This window comes from Festucalex cinctus, chromosome 8 (genome assembly GCF_051991245.1).
Source record: "Festucalex cinctus isolate MCC-2025b chromosome 8, RoL_Fcin_1.0, whole genome shotgun sequence".
In the NCBI taxonomy this organism is placed as follows: Eukaryota; Metazoa; Chordata; class Actinopteri; order Syngnathiformes; family Syngnathidae; genus Festucalex; species Festucalex cinctus.
Genome location: NC_135418.1, coordinates 15223442 through 15239816, shown reverse-complemented (window position 1 = coordinate 15239816; position 16375 = coordinate 15223442). Strand labels below are relative to the sequence as shown.

Genomic DNA, 16375 nt, shown 5'->3' with positions numbered 1-16375 from the left:
GTTACCGACAATATTGCTCAATATTGTCATAAGAGAGCCAATCTTTTTACAGATATACAATAGTGGTAAATATTCTATTACTGAAATGAAAAAGACAAAAAAAAATACTCTACATAAAAAACTCAAACAACAGAAAAAGTATCTTTTTTCCCAAGGTGGACTACATCCTGGACTGACCACTAGTCAATCACAGGGGCACCTGTGGATGAATGAACTATAATAATACGACTGCATGGAACTTGGAAGTCAGCTCTGTGAACCTCGACACAACCAATGGACAACAGTATAAAGCAAACATCCAAAGATTCCCGTAAATGTCTCTCTTCACAGCATTAGATTTCAGGGTCACATGCAGGTCCATTTGGGTCCAGTTCCTAACAGTCAGACTGACTCACAGTGAAATCATCATCTCTGTGAGGGTGTTTCGCGTTTGCTATAGTCCCTCCCACACTGCTTGCATGCAGTCGAATAATAAAGGGAGTTAATGAGACCAGTAGGATTTACAGTACATGCTAATGCACATTTAAGCATTGTGGTTTCACTTCTGCTCTTGCAATTCACATGAGCAACAGGAGTGCAGTGAGAAAAAATGTGGGGAATTTATTTCTATCATTTGAATCTGTGAGGAATTTAATCAATAATAAAAAGAGGTTGTCACATCTGCCTCAAATTCAAAAGGGTTCCGGTTCATATTGCAAGTTCAGCCGATCTGTGTGTGGGCTTTGAATGCTTTTCGCGTGCTTCCAATAATGTAATGTGGGTTTGAATGATGACCGTTCAAGTTGTAGCCCGCCTCTTATTTGCTGAACACGATAAGCAGGAGAAAAGAGATGGCTAAAAAGATCATCTCATTCAAAATCACTGACTGTAATAATAGCTTGTCACGCAACACAAGGAGGTCATGTGGTGTACAAGGAAATAATGTAATAATAGAAACAAAGAGGCAAGTCATTAGTGTGGGCGGGGGTAGCAGGAATTACCTGCATGAACGCATGTAATCTGTTTTTAAATGTTTTAGGTAAGTGCTTCTTAATTATTTTCTGTTACACCCCCAGTAATTAGAAAACATTACATGCCCCCAAACTCTCCTACAAATAAAATGATTTGTCTATAAAATTGTCTGAAGTACACGTATTAACATTAAAGAAAAAAAGAAGTATAGATGAAATTATAACAAATAATAACTTTATTAACATTGTTGTTGTTTTTTTTGTTTTTTTGTTTGTTTTTTTGTTTTTGTTTTTTTGGTCTCTCCCTGCCTTTTTCATTCCTGTTAACTATTTATCCAACAAGAAGAACCTAGACAGGGGTGGCCTCGAGAGCCTCAACCCAGCTGGTTTTCCATGTTTCTTTCCACTAACACACCTGGTTCATGATCAGGATCGTTATCAGACTTCTGCAAAGGTGATCAAAGGTTGCTGATGAGCTGATCATTAGATTCAGCTGCACCGAAGGAGGGAGACATGGAAAACAGGCTGGATAGCGGCTCTCGGGGACCCAACTTGGCACACTGACAATGAGAGCGCCACTGCCACCTACAGTAGTGGATGTTCAATTACACTTTATTGCAAGGAGAGAGAGAGAGAGAGAGAGAGAGAGAGAGAGAGAGAGAGAGAGAGAGAGAGAGAGAGAGAGAGAGAGAGAGAGAGAGAGAGAGAGAGAGAGAGAGAGAGAGAGAGAGAGAGAGAGGCTTGATCCTGGAAACAAACATTGCTTCTTGGAAAATAATAATAAAAATAATAATAATAATAATAATAATAACGGAAAGAAAACACTGAAAAGGCTTTTTTCTGTCAAAATGATGCTAAGGAACATGGATTTGTTTGATGACTGACGCGACTAAGTAAGCAAGTGTCAAATAAATCTTCACCGCCTATGCCAAGCTTCTTTTTATTGACTCATGTTTGATGTTCAGTGGTGTATTGAGTGATTGCTTATCAGTTACAAGGAGGAAACATGATGTACTGGCAGTAATCCAATTGAGTATTTTAACACAGTAAGCAGTCAGGTACCTTACTGTCATAGCGTGTGGAAAAACCATACATTCAAAAACATACGTCCTCCCCGTCCCAAAAAATATATTATATACACTTCATTAGATACACCCGCACAATATACCTTTGATTGCCAGTCAACAAGGTATTAATTCAACAAAAAAGGTTGTTTAGAAAACAGTTATCAGTTTAAAATGATAAAGATGAAAGAGAATATCATTATTTTTGCCATGATAAGATCTTGAAGCGTTTTATGAATAACCATAACGGTATGTAGAAATGATCTGTGCGAGTAGTTTCTCTCTCTTCTCCTTTTGAGCATTGTGGTACTAAAAATAAACGGGAGACAAACTTCTGGTTTCTGTAATGGCATATTTGTTTCACAACCATCCATCCTCTTTCTGTGGGCCTTCTGCACGCCACACACACATACACAGACACTTGCGCACTTCCTGTATCTAAAGTTAGTCTGCACCATAACATCCTCTTGGTTCATTTAGGCAAGCAGAAGCTGCTATTTTGGTTGAATAGATTTACTGGCGCATTGCTGCAGCTTGAGAGTGCAGATGTCTGTCAGCTGTATTTAGATCCACATTGTGGCCTATAAATTTGGCTTTGTTTATTGTTGGGTTGAAGTGAATGCCACTGTGTTATTGGATGGAGTTCAGTCAGTAAGTCACGCTTTAGGATAAGTGAGAGTTACTATTTGTGTGCATACAGTCTGCACTGTATTATACTTGCGCTTTGAACCTGCTTGGATTAGCAACCCTGCAGTGAGAATGTATGAGTGATATGATGACAACTTGATGCATGCAATCCCTTGAAAGAAACACACTCAGTTAGATCTCAAGGCTCGAATTATAGCGGTTTCGCATCACAGTTTGCGGGTCAACATTGGCAATTTGTGCCTCAAATGACAAAATTGAAAATCACAGATTTTGAAATTGTTTCGAATCAAGCAAACAACTGGGCTATAGTACGCATGTTAACATTGCCACAACACGCTCTGTGCTACTTACGCGGATGTTACGCCACAACCAGCTAGCTAGCAACAAGCGTCACTGGCTAATAGTGTGGCTAAAAACAACGCAACCTGCTGCCGAGTTAGTAATCATCACCTCCATTGTTCTCGCAAAGGCGTGATGAGGAAACATGGAGAAGCCATGCTAATTGCTAAGCTAACATAAGTCTGACACAGCTAGCACATTTAACAACGGAATTAAGTGCTTGTCATGATTGATTCCACTTTTCACACGTGTCTGACTCTGGCTGGAACCACTTTAACACAGAGAACATCCAACTGAACGACAAAATAACTGGCAAATTAATAAGGGATGATATATTCGCTAAACAGAAATGGAAATTAATTAGGGTATGTTACACCGAACATCAGCCAGGAGGTGTGGCCTTTAAGAATACAAATATATTATAATATAAAATGTTTATAATGTTCTCAAATTATATTACAGTAGATCCTCTTTTTATTTTTTTTTTTATTTTTTGCATTGCTTTTGGGCAAGAAAAAACAGTTTGCTTTTTTTCTTAGAAGAAGAGAAAAGAAAAGACAGTTTGTTATTATACACTAGGTGACTTTAAGAAATAAAAACTTTTTTTTTTTTAAAAGAAAAACAGTTGTTCATTCAATTGCTCATAAAAGCTTTGCTTCAGGATTATTAAGATGTAAATAAATAAATACATACATGCATACATAAAAAATATGCCCTACAAAATTAGAAAGTTGCTTCTCCATTGAGGTCATTGACTTGGATACACTTCATTGATGCATCTTCTGCACATTTTACTTTCCATGCTCTTGGTGAGCCGACGTCTTGGGCGAAAAGCAGACCTGACACCGACTTGAGTGTCAGTCATCTTATACAGGCAACCAACCATCCACATCATCACTGAGTGGGAATTAAACCCACACGGTCAGTGGAATGTACCACTACATCATCAGTGACCTCATGCATCTTATGAGGTCCACAAAAAGAGCTCAATCCAAATCAACAGCCATATCAAAATGAGGTAATATTTGAAACAGACTTCCACAAACCTACAGTCACGATAATAATGATGATACCCCTCAAATGACTACATTTCTTGCATCTTATTGGCTTGTGAAAGTTTACTTGCGTCACCATAATGCCCACTTTTAGTATAGTTCCTCTACTTGCCACCTATCTCTCCGTTTCCCGCCCACCCCTCTACTCTTACGTTGAGAGGAATGCACAGCTGTCGGGGACATTCTGTCCCTCTGCTTCCGAGCAGCTGGAGTATCAATCTCCAAATGTGTGCATCCATACGTGTGTGTTCTTGTGTATGTGTGTGTCCACCCTATGCCTGCCAAGATATTAATAGCTTGCAGTTGCTTCTTTTGAGTGTACACAGCAGGTCTTTGTGTTTGCATATGTAGGATCGGAGAGTGCAACAGTTGAAGGTGCATGTGCATGAGCAATGTTGTATGTCTGTGTAAAATAGCGCCCTTAATAGAAGCCCTTTGTTTCTTTTGAAGGGAGCAGTCTTTTGCTAAGTGTGTGTTTCAGTCCATGCAGCCACTGCTGATTATTTTTAGCGTCACCTGTTGTTGCAGAGAGCAATCAAGCAAGTGTATGTGATGACGTATTAATAGCAGTAGGCAGTGCATTTGTTGTTATGATGGTGTGGCATCAAGTGCATTTAAAAGCAAATGCCCCCACAAGTGGTTGTATTGTTTGTGAGTTTTAGCCACGCAGTTATGAATAAATTTGTTCTGAATTAGGGTCCCGTATTAGCCGTAAAAAAGCCCCGTAAAATCATTCTCAATTCTTACACTAAATGCAGCAAACGGTAAATTTGCCATTTTTGGACCACGGCTGCTCCCGTAGGTTGACAAGTGACAAGGAAGTTGCTCGTAGCCAATAAAATGAGTCGTGACGTTATATGTGGAGATCTTGCAAGGTAGAGAGGCAACTAATTAAAAAAATAATAATAATAATTTAGGCCCATGATTTAGAGGGACCCTTCCGTTAATCCATTTCAAATATGGATAGCAAACTGAAACGTCCTCAATCAACATCAGTGGCAGAACTACATGATAGCAGGAGTCGGGCCGAAGTCAAAATTCCAGGGCCGAATTTTTGTGCCAGTCCATCCCTGGGTAAAGATGTTTGTTTGTGCCCCCCCCCCACCCCAAGATGGCATTTTCATCCGTTGCTGTGATTAGTCAAAACAAACAAGATGCCACATCGTCAAATCAGCTCAAAATATTGTATAGATTTTCCCGCCTTTCCTGAGCAAATCAACGTGAAGCAGTCTCAGATTGATATTGTGAAGAACTCCCTTAAGTGAGTCACAATTATCAACTGGCCCGGTAATATTTTTGCACGATTAACCTTTTTTTAAGACACAATAATTTAAATAGGCCTACATGATTTCCTGAATCTAGTGGAAGTCAAGACAGAAAAACAAAACAAAAAAACGTGGTTGGACGCATATGTGAAATATGAATTCACATGTCAAAGCAAAAGTGAAGTGAACTATAATCTTTTCATAGCTCACATGCTGTGTGCGGTCTGCAGTCCCTGCCACGTTCTTCAACTGACATGAGTCACAAGTCTCCTGATTTTCTGTCCTTCGGGCTGTGCAGGGTAAGCAAGGTAAGGTTCTGTCAGCTAGTGTGAGCGTGATACAATGTCACAAGCTAGCATGCTCTTTAGGAGGTTGAAATTGATTTTTCACAACAGACAGACTGTTGATTGTTAAAAGAGTATCTTTATTTTTTTACCACCGTCATCCTCAGTGGATGTGCTGTTTACATGAGACTGTTTTTAACTAAAAACAGATGAAAATTGTTATTTGGGCTATTTGTTTACACAGAGCATTTATAGAACCTGGAAACACCAACTAGTAAACCAGACTTGCATAAAATTAAATACATTTTTTTTAGACCGATACCAATACCAGTTACAGATACCACTAGTAAATAAAATTCCCCCCACAACAAATGATTTTAAAGAAAGACCTACCCTAATATTGTAATTTTCCTTCAAATTGCATCAAATTTATGGCAATTTTAATTTCCTCTAATTTCTAATTTCCAGTTCCTGATTGTAAAACGGCCACTAGAGGGAGGCCCATACAGGTATCAGCCATCGTCACTAGTACCGATACCTTAAAATAAGGCTGGTATCGGCACCCAGACCTTCATAAAATATTATAAAATGATAGCAGGTGAGAGATTAAACTGGGCACGTGCGAGTAAGTCATAATCAAAACAAAAATGGGAGTAATGTTTACGTTCATTTACAACACTGCTGCATCCTGTGGAGAAACATTTATACAGTATGCCTACAAAGTGTTTAGAGTTTGATAGTGTTGGCAGCTGTACGTGAAACATTTAAAAAAAAAAAAAAAAAAAAGTACTCCTTGAATTTCAGAAGTTTGGCACTGAGATTAAAATGCATTTTACCTGTATTGAATTTCACACCAGGTCACTAGGTCAATTAACATTAGGTTAATTGACTGGTAGTTTTGGCCGTTAAAAAAAAAAAAAAAAAAAAGCTGCTGACTTTGTTCGAACTGTGTTGTTATTGCTCATTCGTCTCATTTTGTTTCCCGCACACAATACACAAGTAGTCCTATTTCTGTGTATTGAGGAGTGTATCACAGTCATATGAGTTGAAATCTTAAATCAGGAACAGGAAATGTGATCTTGGGCTGTGGCCTGTCCAGAACACTGTGCTTATTGTCAGCACGCTGCTGTGGATTACATTGGCAAACACTGGAGACTTGTAAAGGTTCTTTCCTGGGTATAGGTTGCAATAGCCTACAAATGGATACCCTGCAATGACTATCTGAGGTTGACATTTGACTTCACTATCAAGCATTTTGCAGTTCACTGGACAAATACATTTGGAACAGGTGACAATGTGCAGAATATTGCAAGAGTGGTCGGCGTGAAAGAATTACAGCTGAGGATGACACAGGAAGTCGTGCATTAATTTCAGTAAAGATCAGCAGCATTGCAGTTGAAGGTTGCCTCAAAGTTGCCACTGATAGAACTATGACAAGTAACATGTCCGATTTACCCTTTGACCACAAAGTTCATTACCCATTTCATGTAAGATAGCATTCAAAACTAGACTAAGTGCAATTTCTGGAGAAATTGTGTGGGAATGCTGAAAGCTGAATGTTCAGATTTGAATATATGAGGATTGCTTATGAAGTAAATTGAAAAATAAATTATGAAATGATGACCTCCTGGTGGTTACTGGACAATGCACTTTACCAATTGTGCCAACGAGCAGCATCAAACACCTGGTAACGATAAGTGTTATGTATGGAAGTGGGCGTGAAAAGTGTCACTTAGAAATAGTTCAATGTCTATCCCATTGAAAATGAATGGGGAAAAGTTGATACTCAACGTGAAATTGTGCGGATACTGTCAGTAATGTGAAATCAGATGATATATATATACCCCGGGAGGCGTGAATTTTTGAAGCAATTTGAAATTTGAACAGTGTAAATCGGAAGTATTAGATGGCAGTTGTCACATGGCAAAAAGGTGTGGAGAATAAAAATCACAATAACATATGTGGGAATGCTTCAGCATTCCCACAACCAGTACAGATCTTACACAGATGAAATTGATTACATTTTTTTCCTGAGTTTTGTAATAACTAAATTAAGAGATTAATATCCCTTTGTTGGTGAAAATCAACATTTCATTCGTAAAGGCATATAAAGTGGGCAAAAATGTTACAGCAACAGAGCCATGAGGATATTGCAAAGGATACGCAGCATCCGTCATTCATTAGTTCAACTTGAGCGGCTTGTAGGATGACAGGAAATATTTTATTCTACAGTATATAAATAAATATAAACTGCAAGAGACATGCATTTTAACTGAAAACTCTCGTTTGTCTGTAAGGTGTGGATGTGAGTCTATAATATCGCTATTGTTCTGTTGTGTTCATTTGGTCCAACTTATTTTATAATAAATATCCATCGCAGTACAAACAATCATCACAAAACTCGCTTTTTTCACGTCAAAATTGTTCCGGCATAAAGAAGAAGAAGAAGAAGAAGAAGAAGAAGAAGAAGAAGAAGAAGAAGAAGAAGAAGAAGAAGAAGAAGAAGAAGAAGAAGAAGAAGAAGAAGAAGAAGAAGAAGAAGAATGATGTACACTAAAATACAGTTTTATCTAATGTACTATTGCCAATTTCTTATCTTTAGCCACATGAGGCCTCTTCTAAGAAACAACCCTTGAGGCTACCACAACTTGTAAAGTTAAAAGGACAACAAACAATTCAGGTAAGGTGACACCCTTCGTGTTGAATAAAAAGACTGGTTATTATTCGTTTCCAGCCTTTCACAACACACTGGCAGATACTGTATCAACCAGCCATTCAAAGGACTAATGATATCTTCTATTAATGAGAGATAAACACATGATCTGAGAAACTTGAGAGGCAAAAGAAAGCAAGACTGTAGAGTCAAATCCTTGGACAAGCACAACATGAAACAAATGTAAGTTGAATCCCTGTAATAGCACCCAAACGATGACCTCATCCATCCAAAGACGGACACAACATCGCAAATATTCCATGAACTGTTGCTTAGTGGGTGTAGATTTCTTCATGCACGTTAGCGTGCATCGATACTATGTACATGTGCATATTTTCATTTTAAGGGGCTTTAGAGTGTGACATGTGAAAGCTTTTGTCATATTAATGTAAATACATTCAACACAGCTGACCTTAACTTCTGACATCACACAACCAAACATCTGTTGCCTAGCACAAATCATTTCAATTTTGTTATGAGTCCAACAAGGGGGGGGAAGTCACATTCACAGTATTTCTGATTTTTGTCACCTAGCATTTGAATATTAGTAAGTAATGTTTTAATATATGCAGTACATACATGATGTACTTTTCCTTCTTGACCTCCATTCTTCCTTCCCTCATTTACTTCCGTCTTCCTTCACTGAATGTTTTTCTACTTTCCTTACTTCCTATCTTTGCTCCTTTTCCCCTTCAATGTCCGCTCTTTCATCCATCAGGTTTTTATTTTGCATCCTTCCTTCCTCTGCTCAATTTGTCATTTTGTCTTCTTCCTTCCCATCACATCTGTTGTTTATTCATTCGTCCTTTCCAAGTGTACTTTCCTCCTTCCTTCTAGCGACTAGCCTTAAACCTGCTTTTCTACCTTCCTTCCTTATCTCCTTCCACCTCAGACCTTGCTAATTTCCTCTTTCCTTTCTTCACTTCTACCTTCCTTTCTGCTTTCCCTCCTCCGTTCCCCTTCCTTCCCTCTAACCAGCATCCTTCCTTTGTTAAAAAACATGTTTCTACTTTCCTTCCTTCCTTTAATGCCCGATTTCTACAGCACGACAATCCACTTTTCAAAAACTCTAAATATGTGCTATTATTCATGATAAACTCTATGGCTACTCTATCGGTCTATGAATATTTGGGCAGAGAATAATTGTTGGTTCTGGTTCTATACATTGAATTTTAAATGAAACAATTCAGATGCAGCTTGAATACAGACTTTCAGCTTTACATTAGTGGGTTGAAGAAAAGATTGCGTAAAATTGTGAAGAACAGAAGAACCTTCTTTTCATGGGTAGTAATTGGACAAATTAAAGTACTAATTTCTAATATTTGTTTGAAAATCCTTTTCCGTTTCCTGCTTTTTTTGTTTTTTATAATGCTCTGCCGCAGCAGCTTTCACTTGTTGGTTGGCCTTTCTGTCTGACGCTTATAATGCGTGCTCAATTAAGTTGAGATCGGGAGTCGGAATTGGCCATTCAAGAATATTCCACTTTATATATATATATATATATAGCTTTTAATAAAATGCTGGGTCACTTGGGCTGTATAATTCATTGACCATCTGAATTGAAAAAAATGCCCCCAAACCAGTTTGGATGCATGCCAACACATTGCATCACATTTGGTAAGATTTGGATCATGAGCTCTACCACATTCTTTACACTTTTTTTTCTTACCATCATCCAAAGAATGTTCTTCCAGAACTGTACTGTGATATTTTTTTGTTGTTCGATTGTTTTATCAAACTCTATTCTAGAGTTCTATTCTTGAGGCTTGGAAATGATTCTTTATGTTCCGTGAAGGTCCAAGTCGATTTGCACTGCTGAGTTCACTCCTTCTTTCTTTCTTTCTTTCTTTCTCAGGATGTTAACAAACTGTAATTAGCACACTGATAGTGTAGCACTTTCAAGGATGCAAACCCCCAAGTAAAGGATGGCTTGTTTCGCCTCCATGAAGATCCCCTTTGACCTCATGTTTGTTGTCACAACAAAACATTCCAAATGCAAGCACCACACCTCTTATCAACTCCAGGCCTTTTGTCTGCTTAATTGGTAATTGCCCAAACCTGCCCATGAAATGACCTATGAGTCAATTGCCTAATTACCCTTGGTCCCTTTTTAAAAGTGGGTGGCTGATGTTAAGGTGCTGTTACTCATTCACTTGCATTTCCTTCATCCAATTTGAATTTGGATGTCCTCAAAAGAACGCTGAGAGCCTGCATTTTATGTCCATGTCAGTTATATAGCTATAATTGAAATAAGTTTGATTAAGGTAAAAATAACAACTTGTGTCAATATACAAATATATTTAGACCTTTTTTCCATTAGACAGCTTCCAGTGGCCATGTGACCATTTCAAGCTTGCACGAGGACATAGCTAAATTTTTAGCGTTCCCAATTTATCTACGTTGTTGTATACAACTCCATTGTTATATTGGTGAGTTTATTGAGTGAAGACAGAGCTCATGTTACATTGATAGACTTTATAAGCATTTCCCAGAAAGCTTAGAGTTAGAAAATAAGCATTGCCTACCTTTATGAAGATGACAGCTCAAACCAGTCCAGCCATTTGCACTTTTGCATGAGGCGGAACGATGAGCGTATTTAAGGTAAGAGTATCATGTCACACAACAGAAACAAAAGGAAATGTTAACCTTATTATCCTTGTTGCTAAATGAAATGGTTGTCGTTTACTAACTGCCTTAACAGGTTAGTCCAACGCGGTTACTGCTAATTTAGAGTCCAATTTACTGACTAAATTGTTGTTAGAAACGTGTCAGCAGTCGCTGAAAAGTGTTCCTAAACACTCACATGCCGTCTCACCTTGAGTGTGACACCACTGGGAGGGCTTAAAGTGTGAGACTAGGGATCAAATTGCATGGGTGCGTAGTGCATGGGTAAAGTTGATAAACTCGTAGGCTGTTGTTTTTGTTGTTTCAAAATAGAAACGCCTTTTCAGAATAATTAAGTACACACCTACTTGGCAGATTATGGTGTGTTCACAATGATGTCATTGGACTGGGTAAGTCAGTGTACTTTAGGAATTGTGCAGCCAGTGTAAACTGAAAGCATTTCTCAAGCAGTAGCATTTGGTTACCTAACTGTAGAGTGCAAAGAGTACAATATTTGAAGGAAGGCCTTTATTTGTACAAATGAGCAAGGTTACTGCTGTCCCGCTCATTATGTCAAACTGTTTATGTAGGAGAAGCAGCTTGGTCCCATCTCTTCGCGAGTTTGGGGGGGAACCCTGTAGTAAAACACTCAATGGATGATGTTCTGCTTTTAACTCATTTGCTCCCAAAAACGTATAAATACGTTCTATTTTAAATATTATCATGCTCCCAAAGACGTGTTTATACTTTTTTTTTTTTTTTATGTCAGAGCATTCAAAAGGCTTTGATGCAGCCTCTGAACTGAAGAGAATGTTTGAAGCAATGGCAGTTATTACAAAAATGGCCAGCAGTGGGAAGCAGAGTATAAGAGATCAACCAGGGCCATGCTGAAACAAGCTATTTCCCCAGTTTTTGTGAATAATTATGCAACTTAGCTATATTCTAATGCTAATTGCTGCAAAACCGAAACAGATAGAAATATCCTTTTTTTTTCCTGATGAAAGACGAGACTCTAATCTTTCTTTTGATAGAGGTTCCATGTTTTTATAGCAATAGATCACAATATTCTGTCAAATCAGTCAAAATCCAATGAAACAGTCGGGAGCAAAAGGGGTTGCTTCAGTGAAAATAGCTGGGAGTGAATGAGTTAATATTGTGACATTATGACGACAATATATTGTAGCAGTTTTAATATCACGATATCACAATATTGCCATTATTCTTAAGTCCTTATGTATAGTCATATTTGTACATTATCTGGTATGACCTGAAACAAATTAATTTTGTCCAACAAATATACTATATTTTCATAATAATTTTACCTGTGTGACTAGCTAGCTAGTTTGGTTTTTAGATGGCTAATTTAGTTGGCCACAAATGTTCACATCACTGTAACCCACAAACAATGGACAACAGCGAACTGAGCGAGTATTTCATTTCATTTGACCCAGACTGACCCCGAACATCACAAGGTGAACCATTGTGCAGTTCAATTGCTTTACGGGAAAAATGATAGCTCGAGTTAGAAAACCTCATTGTCTCAACAGCTCGTCCTTCCAATCATGAGGTCGACTGACTGTGGCCCGAATAATTGGAGATACTGTATGTTCGAGTAAATTGAATTTCATGGCAACTCTTCCAAATTGAACGATAATTGTTTGACACTGAGCATGATGTTTTTCTGCTTTTTGGGTTTGGTAGCTGTTGATTTATGTGAAAGCTGAAAGTGAAATATAAAGAATATGTTTTTTTAAGGCCTAACTATTTCTTTAAGGCATTCAAATAGGCTGAGTTTGCAAATAATCTCTAAGAGGAGAGAATAGACATATGGAACACGTGGTGGGTACGACTTCAAGGTGGAGTTTTGTGGCCAGTAGGGCTTACTCTTCTTCGAGTCACAGGAAGCCAGTAGGAATGGGAGGAATGCAGTCAGGCAATACGTTGATGGAGGGAGCAGTGCTTGAAGGGCAGATTGCCAGAAAGCGTGATAGAAGAACACTGAGTAGCTAAGAGGATAATAGTAAAACATGGAGTAATTAAGCATGCCTCGACAAATCGCACTCTTAAAATAAACTGTTGGTGGATGCCTTGGTGGTTGCCAGCAGAACATTTTTTTTTTTCTGTGTGTGTGTATAATGTGCGACAAATGCAAAGGATATGTGACTGACTGCATGGTAATGTTGAAGCATGAAGGCTTTTCGAGCCCCAAAAGCCTTTCCACGCCCAATGGCAAAACAAAATAAAGCAAGCCGCGGGGAGGGGAGATAATACTCGACGCTCGTCTTGTTTCTCTGGAAACTGACTGTGAGGATGGAAAGAGTCACTTTTAGCTCTTCGCCTCTTTAAGTAGATCTGCATTGTGGCCAACCCCTCAAAAATCTGAACAAACATTTGATGACATGCTAACCTATTTAACTGTAAAATTGCATGAATCTTGATTCAATCTGAAAAGCAGTCAAAGATCCACAGCGCAAATATAATGGATAAAATCATATACCAGTAGCATATACACGAGTGTACCATCTTATTATCCACATTGAGGCTTGGATGATCGTGTAAACAGAGATGAGTGTGGAAAAGGTACAATTATATCTTTGACATTTATGATATGTCCAAGTTTCCTTGACTGGACAGAAAAAAAAGATCTACAAATATTTAGTTCAATGGCTTCCACCATGACAAAATCCTTCTGACAGATTTGTGCAATTAGACCTCCCTTGGCAGCCACATTCAAATGAGATCAGATTCCTGTAATGAAGCTTTTTTCCACCAGGGGGTGGTACTTTAATAAGTACCATCATCTTTTATGATATTTTCCTGAACTGAACAGACACAGAATCAGATTGTTTATGTCATAACCCGAAATCCTTCAATTTTTGTTTCATTACCGTGGTCATGTGACTTCAGACTGCTATTATAAGGGGTGCTCTTCAGACCATGCATACTTATAGCCACTTGGTCCACCATCTACAGCTAATTATACTAATTTATTTCTAGTCTTCCAAACAAAATTGACTGAAGAAGACAGTTAAATATGTGTTACTTATTTGAGATATTTGTGCATTGGGATAAAAGTGTGCAACTTTAAAACTAAAACACACTCTAACCCTTCCACTGGTGTTAAAGTGCCCTTCGCAAAATACTTGTATGAGTCAGAGGTTATGCCCTCCAGGGCTACGTCCACCTGACTGGTCTCTTAACCTGCTGCTCTCTGACCTTTGCAAACCAAACAATTGTACTGGGTGCCCACGATGTTTCTTTACAATTAAAAAAAAAATGAAATAATATGTTTGTTAACAAAGGCAGTTGATGAGATATCTTAACCAGATTTAAGTTTAGCGTTTTTAGTCATATTCACATTTTGTTTCAGATACTGTATTGATGGATGGAAAACTGATGTTGAGCCTGAGCCTATCCTATAGCAAACATGGCAAGAAATCGAGTAACGTCTTGATATGCTTCATGGAAATAATCGTGCCCATAAAGAGATCTATTAAAGGAAGTAAAACAAAACAAAAAAACACATTAAAATAAAATAAATCCAGTTAAAATATCTCATCAACTGCCTTTGCAATAAATTATTTTAATTGTGAAGAGACTGTGGACACCCTTTATTACTAAACAGAGGTTAGCATTTTACAATTTATTAATTTTTTTATTTTTTATTTTTTTGCATTATTCGTCAGGTCACTGGGTACCCGTCCATCATCCTCGCTCCGTCGTTTTTTGTTTTTTCAAGCCGAACCAAACTGTAATTGTCAGTCTGTCAGTCCATCATGCTAGTTTCAGTAGTATTCAGTAGTTGAATAACCACAACATAAACAATACACATTCATATGAAACACATCATTAAACTAATTCTGCCCGCGACCCTTGTGAGGAAAAAGCGGTCAAGAAAATGGATGGATGGCTGAAATGTGACTAATATGCACATCCCTGAAATGACACACATGCACACGGAGCATGACGTCAAATGACGAACATTACGTTTTCCCCCTTTTGATGACATTTAGATTGGCTTGAAACAGGAGTTCAGAACATTCAGAGAAAGACTATCCCATTTCATTAAAAATATTGCTCAAATAAAATTTGCATGAATCCACAGTCAATTAAAATAAGCAAATAAAATCAAATGCTCATCAATCTCATTACAGAAATGTCTCCAACTCATGTTGATACATTTCACCGCAGTTGGATTTCAAAAGCTAAAACGGTTTATATTTTTATAGCTGTTATTATTATAATTCTGTTTTAGTCATTTGGTAGAGTTCCACCAGGTGATGGCGGTGAGGTGATGCATGATACCACAGAACTGTGATCAGTTATTCTTAGCATGCTATATGGTGGAAATGTGATTTATAAGGCAGGGGGGGGGGGGGGGGCTGGCTTCCATAAAAAAAATATATATTCATCTGGAAAAACAATATGCAGGATAACTCAATCCTGTTTTTAATGGTCCTTGCTTGAAAGATGAGGTATCTGGTGTTCTGTACTCCCAGCCTCTTTCCGGCCTTAAACTGTACAGCCTCCATGTTTTCATCCCTATATGTCTGTCTCCCTCAGCACTGCATCGCATTAATGTTCTGTTTCTCATTTTTAGCAATGATTTGAGTGGACACTCTCTGAGGTGGGTGGGTCTGTTTCCAATTTTCTACCCTTCCCCGTCCTATGGGACATCACTTCCAAAACCAAAACAAATGCAACCAATACACAAAAGTAATTCTATCTGTGATAAAAACTCATTTCACAAAGTTTCTCACATCAGCAAGACAGCCACTTCCACTATGAGCATAAACGTCATTGGAAATATACTGGAGAATTAGCATCATATAGTTGAACAAAACAAACAAACAATTGTGTAATATTTCCTACCAGCTTCGAGGTTCCTCGCGTCAAGTCAATGAGTGAGAGCTCGTGTGAGAAGCCAGATCCCGCTTTGACAGGGGAGTTGTGCTGAAGCGCACTGACTCAACCGCTCGCTTGACTCAACTGGCTCTCAAAAGTCTTCATGTGAGCGCAACGAGCTCTTCTCTCGCCCTCTCTCGTCGTCGAATCACTCCCTTCAGCTCACTTTTTTTTTTGTTCAGACGCCACAGTTGCTCTGACGTAGCAACCTCCCGTAACTTGTTAGTGCCGCCCAGAAGCCGCACAGAGGTCGTGCGTTTCTTTGCGTGTGCGTGTGTTGCAGAGCGCTACAGATTGTGCTTGTGTCTGACAGACAATAGCAGGAAGTGTTTATTTAGTACTCACAAAGCACAGAGGATGGAACAACAGGGCTGAGCATTACCTGAGTTGAGAGTTTTTACAGTCACGTACAGTACAGTATATCCAAATTTGGAAAATCATCTTCAGTATAATGTTCAATTTAATTCAAATTGATTTCACTCTTAAAAAAAAAAAAAATGAAGGGAGACAGAAAGATGTAAAACTGTTCGACAAACTGACTTTGAGTT

The 16375-nt window shown here is 38.3% G+C and overlaps 1 protein-coding gene across 2 annotated transcripts in view; it reads right to left on the bottom strand.

Annotated features, from left to right (window-relative positions):
- Positions 1–16032, bottom strand: part of LOC144023918 (histone deacetylase 7-like) — a 42536-nt gene extending 26504 nt beyond the window's left edge. Inside the window, exon 1 of one of the 2 annotated variants that reach the window (XM_077529865.1) lies at positions 15795–16032. The gene's annotated coding sequence lies outside the window, so the exon portion shown is untranslated. Of the gene's footprint in view, positions 1–10843; positions 11165–15794 lie in introns of those variants that run through there. The other variant, XM_077529866.1, reaches the window with a different exon arrangement.
- Positions 16033–16375: the final 343 nt, after the last annotated feature.